This window comes from Alosa sapidissima, chromosome 14 (assembly GCF_018492685.1).
Source record: "Alosa sapidissima isolate fAloSap1 chromosome 14, fAloSap1.pri, whole genome shotgun sequence".
Classification (NCBI taxonomy): Eukaryota; Metazoa; Chordata; class Actinopteri; order Clupeiformes; family Clupeidae; genus Alosa; species Alosa sapidissima.
In genome coordinates this window covers 32,629,843-32,640,759 of record NC_055970.1, presented here as the reverse complement: position 1 = coordinate 32,640,759, position 10,917 = coordinate 32,629,843, and positions in this window count along the sequence as shown.

Genomic DNA, 10,917 nt, shown 5'->3' with positions numbered 1-10,917 from the left:
CAGAGGATCCCTTAGGCCTGCCCTGCCTGCAGTTGTCATGTGACACTCTGGTCAACCTGAGGTGGAGACGCGCTCGTCCTCGGACCACCCAGGCAAAGGGGGATTATCCTTGGACGCATTGTCAGACCACGAGCTCACGCATTCATTTTTCTCTGGAACTAAAACTTCTGGGCAGAATCAGGACAGCTTTCAAGGGTTCAATAAAGACAGGAGTTTATTGTGAGGTCAAGAGCTCTGTTCTATGTCCTACGAGTGCACCAGAATCCCAGAGGGGAAACCCATCCAAGCCAAAGCTCTGAGACTTGTCACGTTTATAGATGTGTGTTATGAGAGCTGGGACATACTGAGGCTTGTCAATTAACATGGAGAAGAACCAAGACAAACTCATAAAGGAGAATTACCTTTACCTAATGTCAAACAGATGCTAGACTCTAGGTAGAATATTCCAGTTGTTTTTATGTTATGAAAAGATCAAATTTAGTTCTATTTGAACATGAATGAAAATGTGACTGAATTGCAGCACAGAAGTGCTGTGAGAGATGAGATGAAATACAGGATGAAACTGTGTCATTTACAAGGAAGTTTATTGTCACATGCATATAGTTACTGGAAGTAAGAAATGCAGTGAAATTATGTCTGGTGTCAGCCTATTTGTGCATTAATGGGGGGGGGGGGGGGGGTAAAAAGTGCAGTAGAAGAGGGGTTTAGTAGATTAAGTGGCAAGGGCTGCATAAAAAAGGTGGGGGAGGATTGGGATTGGGTGGGGGGCACCAACAAGGAGCACCCAAGAGCAACAGGGGCAAGGAAAAACTCCCTTACCAAGGAAGAAACCTTGGGCAGATCCACAGCTCAAGGGGCTAACCCAACTGCCAGGGGTCTTGGTGTGTGTGTTGGGGGGATGACAGGGGAGATGGGATAGTGTGCTGTGTATGTGGGGAGAGGGCAGTGTGCAATATGTGTGTTGGACAAGCTTCCTCATGAGGCAATGTGCTGTGTATTGGGGGGGGGGGGGGGGGGGGGGCAGTGTGCTGTAAGTATGTTGGGGATGTGTGTTGGAGAAGCTTCCTGATGAAATAATGTGCTGTGTATTGGGGGGGGGGGGGGCAGGGACTTACTATTGCAAGCAGAGTACTGTATGTAATGTATGTGAGTGATGACAGTGAAGATGTGTGTGGGCGGGAGGGGAGTGGAGCAGTGACTGTGTGTGTGTGTGTGTAGTGTGTGTGTGGGTAGGTGGGGGCAGTGTGCTGTAAGTATGTAGAGGATGTGTGTTGGAGAAGATCCTGAAGACAATGTGCTGTGTATGTGGGGGGGGGGGGGGGGCAGTGTGCAGCAAGTATGTAGAGGAGGCTTACTGTAGCAAGCAGTGTGCTGTATGTATGTGAAGTGATGACAGTGATGATGTAAGTGTGTGTGTTGGGGGGGGGGGGGGGGGGTCAGGGACTTACTATTGCAAGCAGAGTACTGTATGTAATGTATGTGAGTGATGACAGTGAAGATGTGTGTGTGGGCGGGAGGGGAGTGGAGCAGTGACTGTGTGTGTGTGTGTGTGGGTAGGTGGGGGCAGTGTGCTGTAAGTATATTAAGGTATATAATAATGACCCTTATCAATTTCAGTTAGTGCTCTATGAATCTTAATAAGGATCAAAAAAGGATTTGAGCTTTTACTTTTTTTTTTTTTATTGCAAACACCATTGACATTACAGAAAATGCAACACTACAACGACATGCACAAGAATACTACATCGGACAAACAGATGTACATTACACAAACACATACTGTAACTTAACAAGACATCACATTGACATGGCTTATTAACACACATAACATTAATAACAGAAAGGCTAAGGATGATTTGTGTCCAGGATGATTACAGATATGATTATCAGGGATGAAATTGATGACCGGAATGACAAGAAGGGGGGCTGGGGGGGGGGGGGGGGGTGCGGATGGTAGCTTTGAGTGTGAATGAGGTGGTGTTGGGATGGGGGTGTGGGTGTGGGGGTAAGGGGTAGTGAGTGTGTGAGGATGTATGTGTGTGAGTGTGTGTGTGTGTGTGTGTGTGTGTGTGTGTGTGTGTGCATATGTGTAAGGTTGGCTTGCTGTTGGGCCAGGAGGGGAGAAGCTGGAACACAGAGAGGGAAGGTTTCAGAGGAGAGGAGTTGTAATTATTCTGATTTGAGCTTTTTCTAAGCTGCTTTCTGATGCATTCCTGTGACGATGGGCGGTGGTAGTGTAGTGGTTAAGGAGCTGGGCTAGCATGCAGTAGCCTGAAAGTTGTGGGTTCAATTCCCAGCTTCCACTGTTGAGCCCTTGAGCAAGGCACTTAACCTATCTATCTATCTATCTAAAACTAATTTAAAAACAAGGCAAAATCTATTGCTAGTAATTTTACACCATGACCAAAGCACAAACATTGGCTGGTCAGCTCAATGTTCCCACATTCCACATGCCCCACAATAGCTTAAATTCATGCACTCTCTTTGGTCACTGAGTGGCTTTGCACATTGCCCATCATTTAAATTAGGGCTGAGTGTTTAAAGGTCCATATTCCTCATGAGGCTGTTTATGCTGCTTTGGACAAGGGTTTGCCAAATTTCAATGCCTTGTGTGCGGCTACTTGCACTACCATTGCAGTGTCCAGTGCAATAGCTGACATGTAAGGTTTCGTCTGCTACAGTGCATGAAAGGAAGAACAGGTGAAACTGAAGATGCACTTGTATTACTTGAGTGTCCATCAACATGGCATACAAAAGTCTGACTGAAAGTTGCTGCATAGGGTGAATATTTGAAAATGGTAGGCTATTATGCAGGCTTTTTAATTGAAAAATAAATTAAATAAAAGTGTCAAAAGATTTCAGAACTGTACATAACAGGTCCTTACTGTAAATTGTTTCAAATACTCACTGAGAGTGTGATAAACCTTTTCTTTATTTTCAAGAATGAGCATTTTCTATGCATGTGCAGTGCTTCACTGATAGTAAAAATAAAGCTGGCCTCATGCTAGCATCCATCCTATAAAGTTAGATTGTTTCCGATGTTTGTCTTTTGTCTTTTAGACCAGCTGTGGGAGAATTCTGTAGTGCAAGTCTGGAGACCGGACAGATGATAACAGTAGATGCACTCAAGTGAACTTTGAAGCTGAGCTGTTGTGGATGCACGCTGTTATTCACAAAGATTTATACCCGGAGGATCTTGATGACCCATACCAAACAACAGAGCCTCAACCAGTGTTTATGCTGATAACAAAATGAAGTCTGACCACAGTGTAGAATTTATCGACCAGCTGGAGCCTGTTAAATGTGTGTTAAGCAGCACGGCTTCTTCCTCTGCTTAAGGTATCTGATGCTCCTTTGATGTGTTTGCTGACCTTGAAAGAGCACGTAGTGCCTGGTTTATTTTACCTCAAATAATTGACATTCGCAGACCCACAAATATTTCCACGTGTCACTGATACAGAGTCACGTGTGCAGTCTAGGTTGAGGAGTCCAAGAGACTTGTGAATGGCGATGATGAATGTAATACAATGATTAACACTATGATTTACACAATTCAGAATACCACAGAAGCTACCAGCAACCCAGGGTCGAGGGCAGCTGGGCTAGCATGTGAGTCAGACCAGTCAACCCTTCTTCTGCAACTTCAGCATAATCTGAGAGGGATGAATATTCTCATGCTTCAGGATTTTATTAGCACACTTTCTTATTTTTGTCCTTCTCTTGGTGAGAGCCACAGGCTAATTCCAAGTCCTAAAGCATCGCAACGACCCCCTCCCACCCCCTCACCCTGTCTCTTCCTCTAATTTTCTGCTCCCTTGCTGGCATCTCGCACCCTTGTGGTTCTTAATCATTTGCCCTCGGACTTGGAAATCATTCCCAGTCGTGGGGCATCCTGGACTGTAATTACAAGAGTGAAGTCATTCACAGAGGCCAGGGATGGAGTGTGTGTGTGTGTGTGTGTGTGTGTGTGTGTGGGAGGGGGGGTGGGGGTTGTTGCAGAAACGCCGCTGGCCTTCCAGGACACTCTGGCTGTTATCAGCCTCCTGTTTACCGACGAAGCTTAATGAGGCTTCACCGCTGTGGCCTCCGCTCGCCCGCCGTGCAGCACAGCGCAGACACAGGTCTCCTCTGTGGCCTCTACCCTGCCGCTCCGCTATGGCTCTAGCAGACAGCCGCTTTGATAAGTGCTCACCTCTGAGCCCCGTCGACAGGCACAGGAGGCGGTGTTCTTTTCTTTTCTGTCGACTCATTGAAATGAAGTGGACCAGAGCGAAGCAGTGCCCTGCATGCCTTGGCGCCACTGCAGTCCTACAGCTCCGGGTCCTCACCAGGACCCTGTCTGGGGCAGTCCCACAGGAGCGGAAGTACAGTAGTCTGTCCTCACTGGACACCCAGTGATGATGGTGCTGAGTGTTGACAACCCTCTCAGCATGTGCCAGCGTGGGCCCATATTGTGCCAGGGTGGCACGCCAGTGGTGCAGGAAGCTTCTTTAAGGTCTGGAAGGCTTTATGAGTAACCTGAGGTAGTTGCTTCAGACTTAAAAATAATATATTACACTGTCTTCCCAAAGGACAAAAAAGCAGACAAGAGACAAGTACAGTTTTACGTCAATATTAGATTCTTCTTGGAAATCTCGTGTTAATCTTGGAACTGTTTACACAACTCACAAATGCATGGCACCATAATTAAAATCTGTGCGTAAGTCAAGACAAATTGATTAATTTCAGGGTTTAAACCTCAGACTTTAAGTTATGACATCAGTGTATAACACATTGATTTCTGGAGACAAACTAGGGGATAGTGTTGATATCCCCAAAGTTGACTATCACTGAAACAATGTTATCACTGTGTCTCCATTATTAAGTGGCAAGAAATTAATAAAGCAGCACGAGTGTCCAGTGATCAGGAGGACATATATCAGTCTTCAGTCCTGGAGCGAATTCAACAGGCCAGATTTCCGCTCCGACAGATTTAAATTGTGGATGTGTTTTTCCAGTGTGGGATTTATGATAGTCTGTGGACATGATGAGGAGGAGGAGAGCAGAGGTTCTCTGAGAGCTCTGTGTGGGAGGCTGGGGAATTTGGAGGTGGGGAAAATCCATTTTGAAATCACTGACACCGCTCCGAGGCCACGGGACTGTACACTTTCCACCTGTGCAGCTTACCAACTCCAAGAAGAGACGGCCAACTTGACAAATCAAGAGTTGTGTAATGATATACAGTGATAACCCACAGACTAAGCGTAAGATCGGAATAGAGTTTGTCAGCTGTGAGTAGGAGGAATTGGATAAGGATCAGGAAGAGAACGAGGGAGTGTAGTTGGAAGGGTGTATATCACCTGGAAAATGAAGCTGTGCATGGGAGCAGTCTTTCCATTCCAATGCAGCATCAGCATCCTCTGCTTAATATCAAAGAGCTTGATGTCAGTGACTGAAGACTTTGAGCATGGACATCAAAGCTCCTCAGCTTATACTCAAACATATTTAGCTCGTCAGCTTGTTAGCGTACTGCGTTATGATTCTGAGATGATTTAAATATTTCACAGTATCAGATGCTGCTGAGAGAAGGATGCCGGAAGGCCAGTTTTTGTTTAGCGTTACTCTGATCCACTGTCAGCTTGTTTACCCTCACTCTTGACTCATAGTGATATAAGCCTCTTTCCCCCCTCAGCTGTGCCTGCAGTGGGGAGACCCTGACACCTCTGTGGGGTCAAAGGTTGTGGGCCCCAGGGGCCCTCTAAATAAATCCAGCAGAGGAAGTGAAGGACACCTTCAGAGGAGCCTGTGGTCGCAGTGCGGTGAGTGTAAATCACCCTGGATCTGCAAAGACCATCAGTGGCAGGCAGGCACTACCCAAACATCGTCCTAGTAGTCTCCTGATACTGCGTCTCAATCGCCACCACTAATGGAGTGGTGGTCGATGTACACGTACCCTCCAGTGCTGTTGAAGGCACACATATGCACATGCACACGTATACTCTCACGCTGGAGCACGTACACACACACACAAACACACACACACACACACACACTTTTATGTACAGGTACACATACACACTTGCCCCCCCCCCCCCACACACACACACACACACACACACACACACACACACACACACACACACTTTTATGTACAGGTACACATACACACTTGCCCACACACACACACACACACACACACACACATGCAATAATGCAGAGGGGCTTAGGGAAAAAAGAGCAAAATCTTTCTGTGTTTGTGTAATTTTTTATAATAGCAGTCTTCTATGTGATTTAATGTTATAGAATGAATGGTTTTATGAAGTCAGCGAAATAAGGGACTCCCTAAAAAACCACACAAAGAAAAAAACAGATCAGATTTCTCTTTGTGGCTTGTAGGAAGAGGAATCTATGCTCTGCATTCCCAGAAGAATGCTCTATTGTTTTTTGGTTTCTGCTTACGACGCTCTCATTTATTAACATTTTTTTGTGTCCATGCACCCTGATGAAACCACAATCAAAGTCACTGAAGAGAGACAGCGGATGCCCGTCAAAGGACCACAGCAGAACAGAGGGCCACTATGCTGGGTGAATCCAACTGGAGCCACAACGCAAACACAGCCACAGCAGTGCAGGGATGTGTGAGTTAGCGATGACTAAATGATAAGAACCGCTGTCTGTGTCAGGGCCTAGCACTTTAATGGCAGCCCACTGGCTTGTTTTTTCCCTCTGTGACGCACTTCCATGCTGGGAAGTAGGAAGTAAGAAGTTCAAACAAGAGGGCCAGGACCAGGCAGAGGACCAGGCAGATGGCACTTGAAGGGCATACAACATAAATTCATGTTTTTTTCTTGCTTTGCCATAGTGGCACCAGGTAGGAGGGGAAACATTATTTGAAGGCCAAAATATAATTTTTAATGGAAGGGTTAACTCCCTTCTGGGACTGGTTAAGTCAGTTAATCAGTTAATTAAGTCAGTTAATTGTTATGCTGATGATTTGCTGGTTTTGAGGAGATGAAGGATGGTTGCTCTTTTATTGTTGCCACATGGCTATGCAGATTTTTTGGGCTACAGGTCTCTTTGAGGTCATGGGATGTCATGAAAGAAGATCAATGCGATCTTCCTCTGTGTACCATGGCTTTGCTCAGTGAGATCTTCCTCTGTGTACCATGGCTTTGCTCAAGGGAATTGCCACAGAGGCCATGTTTAAAAATGAAGACAAGGCAGAGTCAACAGGCAGTCTGCTTATGCAGTCACTTCCAGTGCCATTAACAAGAGTCAAATCTAAACAATTCCCCACCCACACAAAAAAGGATCAACCAATAACAAAAAGGAGATACGACAGGCTGATTGTGTAGATTTAAGTGCTGCACTGTCCTGAATTCACTGTTTAATTGTACTGTTTATTACTGCTGTAATAATCATAATACACAAAACAATCTAAGATTTGTAGAATCTAATGTTGGGGGGTGGGGAGAGGGATGTCTGATTACCTGACTGGATGGAAAGTTTGTTTTGGATAAACAACAGTCAGGCAGCATTATGGGGTGTTTAAACAACATCTGTCCTGTGAGTATTTGAGTCAGATCCTGAGTGAGGGTGGCCAGCCACCATCAGCACCTTGACCTGTGTGAGCAGCTGTGTGTGGACGGCTCCCAACTCACAGCACTGAGCAGCAGTCTGCTCCTCTGTTAGCCAGGCCTAGACAGAGGCCAGCCAGATCACTGTTGACTCAAGCTTCTGTCCGTCCACACGGACCCCCAGCTCAGCAAAGCATGTAAACGTAGTGATGACGACAAATACGATCAAGCCGAAGAATGTCTATTTGAATCACTGTGGGGAAGAGGTGTTAGCAGCACAGCGTTGGCCAGTAGCCATTTTGGAGACAAAGAGGCCCCTGCGTGTCACCATGTGCTGCTGTAGAGGCCCGTTTGTGTACAGATGAGGGTGTGAGGGAGTATGAGCTCTGCCCACTCTCTGTCCACTGGGACCTGAGCCCTCTGAGAGATGGTCTGATGTTTGTGTAACGGAGAGGCTTCACTGGAGCGGAGGAGAAGGAATGATGGAGCCGATGGCTCTCTTGATTGGAATGACATGTGTAGGAGAGGGGACCCCCTACTGCTTCCCAGGCTCGTTACTAAGCAAAGCCTGACTCAAGGATGTGGACTTGGCCATATGTCAGGACACAATGACTGTTCTTGGCTTTGTTACACTGAGTCAACCAATCATTAATGCTGTCTAGAGTTATAAATGTACTTAAAACATGTATTTCTTTTCCATGTTTTAAGCCTACATATCCAGTTTTAACTCTGTAAACCGGTTTTCAGCCTAAATATCCTTATATTGAGATGTCTGGATGTTGTTGGTAGTAAAATCACTGTAAAGTGATATTTTATCACAATATCAAGGTTGCAACCTCTTTGCCCTTATGTAACCAGACCATATTTTTAGCAACTAAATGGCAATAGGCCCTCAGAGAAGAAGCACATTGGGAATAAGCACTATAATATTAAGTACAATATCAGATGGATGATTGCTGTGGGACTGGTATAAATTCCCTTTTGTCTCCCCACTCGCGCGCTCTCTCTCTGCTGGGACAAATCCAGGGACTGAAGATGATAGACTTTCACAGAGAGAGGCCACATCTCAAGCTGTTGGCTCTACTGTAAATATCAGCCCTCCACCTCAGCACTGCACTCCAGGAGCACTCTCAGGGAAGAGCAGCTTGCATATGTGCAGCCTTCTGTGCTCTCCAGGGAGGGGAGGAGGACTTAAAAGATAAACTCTGAGGTTACTTATGCAACACACAACACCTCTGAATAACGACATGTCCATTATAACAAGTGAGATACTCCCTTAAGAGCTATGTTTCCAATTTGACAACAATCTGAGAGAGAGCTGAATTAGAGAGGTACTTGCTGCCTTGTGGAAAACACTAAGGGGAGAGTTCACATAAGGTTTAGGATAAGTCTGATCAAAACAACATTGATTTACACACCAGTGTCCCTCTGACCACTCTGCTGCCTTTGTACTGTACAGATTCCTTCAGTTTGCGTGGCGAGGGCTCTGTTTACAGTGTCTTATTGAACCCGCAGGCACAATGTTACAGTTTGTAGTATAGACCTCGCCTGGGTACTCCCACACTACTGTAAATCTGCTTTCAGGGAGATACTAGTCTGGAACACTCTGGTTCACTACTGTTTCCCTCAGACAAAAAGAATTTCAGGCCAATCAGTGATGAGAGGGGATGACGGAATCGAAACTGAATGCTGCAAACATCAAAAAGTTTGGAAAATGCATAGATTTATTTATAGCAAAGGTATGTTTATAGCTGTTTATAGTCAGTTTGTAAAGTATACGTTAGAACGTTAGAAATCTCTGATCAATGTGATTGGTTAATTCTATGTCTACGCACGTCACTATGCTAGCTTGTAAACAATTCCCAATTTGTGAACGAGTTTTGCTTGCCAGGGTAGAATATATCACCAGCACAGAGGCTTTTAACCAATAGACCATAAAAAGTAACATAAATATAGTCAACAATGCCTTTATGCTGCCCTTCGTCTCTCTTGCACACACTCTGACTGATGTCCTTTCTCCAAATCAGAATTTTTTAGGGTTTAAATACATTTTAATTTGGAGGTGGCATGTCTTTTTAAAAAAGTTAAGTGATTTTGTTTTGTAAAAACATTTGATCTGAGGAAGAGTTGCTCATAAAATGGGAAAATGCAATAGTTTGATTTGTTCTATGTTTAGTTCAAGCTATTTTGATAAGTTACAATAGCATGTGCATGTTGTGTGCGGAAAGGATTTTTACTGTATCTTTGGCAGCACACTATCATCATTGCCGAAGGCTTACTTACTTAATATAGTCCTTGCAAGGATCTTTGAGAAAACTTTTTCTAATAAACAGCTATGCTGTAGTGTTTTCAGGATGATCTTGAATGATTCCCTGCTAATCATTTGAGTTTGATCATCATACTATGTTATCAGATCATAACTTAACATTTAGACATCTGCCCTATTTGATATGGTCTCCAATGGAACACCGTGTCCTCTTCATGGAGTTTCTCTGTTCTTTTTCCCTGAAGTTTCCTTCTGTTATTACATGTTCCATCCAAGACCCAGTGTCATGATATTGGCTGGGGCAGTGCTTGAACAATATTACATCACAAGTTGTTTCACAGAGTGTAATTTCTGGAGTGAGGCATGTTCGGTGAGGTGAGGTTGATGTGACATGCTGAGGTTCTTGTGCGTAACACATCATTCATAGAGGCTCTCATGGGAAGGACCTGTTATCAGCAGTTGCGTTTGCGGTCTGATTACCATCAAAAGGAAAACCCCGGCAACCCCATTCCCATATTACTCACGGTGCCATTGTGACATCATCCTGAGCGCCCAGTGCTGGCACTTTGTGCTCTCGCCAACACAAATGTCACTGGGTCTGGGCAGGCGGTATTTTTGTTGGGCCTATGATGGATGGGCCATTCTCAGGCTTTGGGCTCCCTTCTGGTTGGTGCACAGATCCCTCCTGCCTCTGGGCCGATCTCTGGGAAAGGTTCAGTTCCCAGACTGAGAGGGTCATGCACAAGGAGAGAGAGGGAGAGAGAGATGGAGGGGGAGTCACTTCACAGGCCTACATAGAGGCCCTGTCTCTGGGGTGTAGAGAGCAGCTCTGTCAGAAAAGGCTATAAGATCACACTCCCACCTGCACCCTAATCTTTCCCCTTGCCTAATATGACCTTAAGACAAAAATGCAAGAAAGCATCACAGATGGCCAGATTTTCAGTTTGACATTTTGTAGTCTTAAAATATGAACAAAAATATTTGACAAAAATTATCCTAACTATGCTTTATCCATTATTACTATTCAGTACAGTTACTATTACGCGTTTGTATGAGCTCAAAAGAAAGACAGTGTGCATGTTGAAACACTCGATA